The sequence below is a fragment of the Pseudophryne corroboree genome, chromosome 6 (assembly GCF_028390025.1).
Source record: "Pseudophryne corroboree isolate aPseCor3 chromosome 6, aPseCor3.hap2, whole genome shotgun sequence".
Taxonomy (NCBI): Eukaryota; Metazoa; Chordata; class Amphibia; order Anura; family Myobatrachidae; genus Pseudophryne; species Pseudophryne corroboree.
In genome coordinates, this window is record NC_086449.1 from 499,238,341 (window position 1) to 499,241,060 (window position 2,720).

The 2,720-nt window shown below is 41.5% G+C and overlaps 1 pseudogene; it reads right to left on the reverse strand.

Annotated features, from left to right (window-relative positions):
• Positions 1–2,387: 2,387 nt before the first annotated feature.
• LOC134937000 (5S ribosomal RNA) lies at positions 2,388–2,506 on the reverse strand (annotated as a pseudogene).
• Positions 2,507–2,720: the final 214 nt, after the last annotated feature.

A 2,720-nucleotide genomic window follows, 5' to 3' on the forward strand; every position in this document is an offset into this window, starting at 1 on the left:
TTGGGTGCTTCTGGTGTATTGTTGGTGAATGTGGGGAGTGTCTGGGTGCTGCTGGGGTGTTGAGGGCACAAATTTATAGTTTGTAGGGGGAGTGTTGCACACCCTAGCACCGTCCCTGCGCCCACCCCCTGTATCATTCAGGCTGCGCTGCAGAAGAGGAGCAGCCAGCAAGCTGGACGGCAGACTAGCTGCACATAACAAGATTCTAATGAATTACCAACAAGGAGGATGAATAGGAGGAGTGAAGCAGAAGAGGATGGGGCGTTGACACCATGGTGGCTGCTGCCAGGGCCGGATCTAGGGGGGGGCGAAGGGGGCGACCCCCCCCCCCCCTAACACAGTCATAGCCACGCCCACTTTTGAGCAGAAGAGAGCTCTTCGGGGAGAGCCTGAGGCAGAACGATGTGCTGCAGCTTATACCACAGCAGCATAGAGGAGCCAGGAAAGCAAGGGTTACAGAGCATTTGCCCCTCACTTGCTGGTGTGTGGGTACTAGGGCTAATAAATACAATTACCCCATAGCACAGTCACATGTACATAGAACAATCACAAAGCACTATCTCAGTCTCACTCAAAAAGTTCAGTCAGAATTGAGAGGAGGAGGAGTTAGGATTGCAGATGGGAGAAGTTGGGACTGTAGAGGGAGGAGTCAATATTAAACAGTAAATCGCTCCCCCTAAAGAAAAGTCTAGATCCGTCCCTGGCTGCTGCAGGACTTAGGAGTCAGGAGCAGCAGGATGACCTAGGCGTCCCAGCCCCACTTGCCCTGAGGAAAAGGAAGGATGGAGGTCCGGTCAAAAGTCCTGGGAAAGCTCAGGTACTGTGTATCAGTGTGTTGTGTTGTGTGGCCTGGAACGGTTTGTAGTAGATATTTGCATATTTCAATTTTCACTGAAGCTTTTTGTATAAATCTATTTATTGTAGGATCGGTTAGTGTACTGTAATGGTTAACATTACTGCCTCACAGCACAGAGTTCATGGTTTTGATTCCCTCCATCACCCTAAATGTGTGGAGTTTGTATGTTTTACACGTACTTGTGTGTGTTTCCCCTGGCTACTTCGGTTTCCTCCCACAATCCAAAAATATACTGATAGGTTAATAGGCTCCCAACAAAAATGAACCCTAGTATATGTGTGTACACAGGCAGACTAGATGGGCTAAGGGTTGCAGCGGCGGCTGCAGTGAAAAGGGGGCGGGACCTGGGCCCTCCACTCTATAGTTCCGCCACTGGATGGATAGATAGATAGATAGATAGATAGATAGATAGATAGATAGATAGATAGATAGATAGATAGATAGATAGATAAGAAAGAAGTCTGTGAGTACCGCCAATACACCTCTATGCTATATATATATATATATATATATATATATATTACTTTTCGGTTGATATTAATATGTTAATAATATTTTCTTAAAATAGCATTACTAAACCAGACGATAATAATAATTATAATAGTAACTACTAATTAAATGTACATATGGAAATGTATATAGAAATAAAATATATAAAATGTGGCCCTGTTGCTATTATATATGTCTCAAATTGCAATATTGAAGTAACCAGTTATTTATTTTGCTTCACAAGCTCACTGTAATAATCCCAGCCAGGTCCTAGTTGCTATTGTGACATCATAATGAGGCGCAGATCGCATCATAATGGGGCTCAGGCTTATACTGCTGACAGCTGTAACAGTCTCCTTTGATAGGTAGTTGTTGGAGGAGAAAGACAAGTGCTAACTTATTGTATTTGGATAGATACCGCACCGGTGTATAGTGAATATGGTAAATCCATCTAATAAACCAAAGTAACAGATACAAAGAAAACCAAGTTTTCCAATTATGATTTGGCGGTGCACCCTGAGTCAATGGGGCTGCTAACACAAACAGTGAAGAAAAAAAGACTCTTTTGTGGGCGCACTCTTTACTTTTTAATAATACTGATATTATGTAAAATATTAAGGAGAAATATAAATATAAAATGTAACTTTAATTAACATCATGGAATAAAAGAATATACAGTGGTCAAATAAGGTAACAATCCAATATATAATGAAATATTAAGCACAAGATTATGTTAGTACTTGATAACACAAACATATAATATGAAGTAAATAAGTGTTCAATTAATAGCAAGTAAGTGCTGAAATTAGCATAATAGGTCCCGGTTGCTTAAATATACTAAGAATGCCTTAAGAAATCAAAATAAATCCTTCTGATAATACTTAGGCTGCCAATACAGGCTGGCCCTGTATCCGTGCAAAGCCGAAGTGTATTTTGAATAGTAATTCTTACACTATTAAACAGAAGACAGAGTAGTTGGAAATAAGTTAGCAGTGTGAATCTGCTGTCAGTGTTAGACTCTGAGCGTGATGGACCAATGTGAACTCTACAACACCGGGTATTCCTCAATGGTCGCCCACTAGAGTACTAACCCAGCCCGACACTGATTAGCTTCCAAGATCGGACGGCTTCGGGCGTTTCCAGTGTGGTATGATAGTAGAGGATTGCGAATGATGGCGAAAGCTCTGGAATCACTGATGAGAGTTCACTAAATAAATAGTGTAAAGAAAAGGTGGATCTGCTGCCAATGTTAGACAGGGATACACCCTGAATCAATGGTGAGAGTCCACGAAAAAGGTGAGTATGAAAAAGAGAGAAGGGTAAAGTAAATGAATGTGCCAGAAAGATATTAGTTCCCCACAAGAAGTTTCATAGT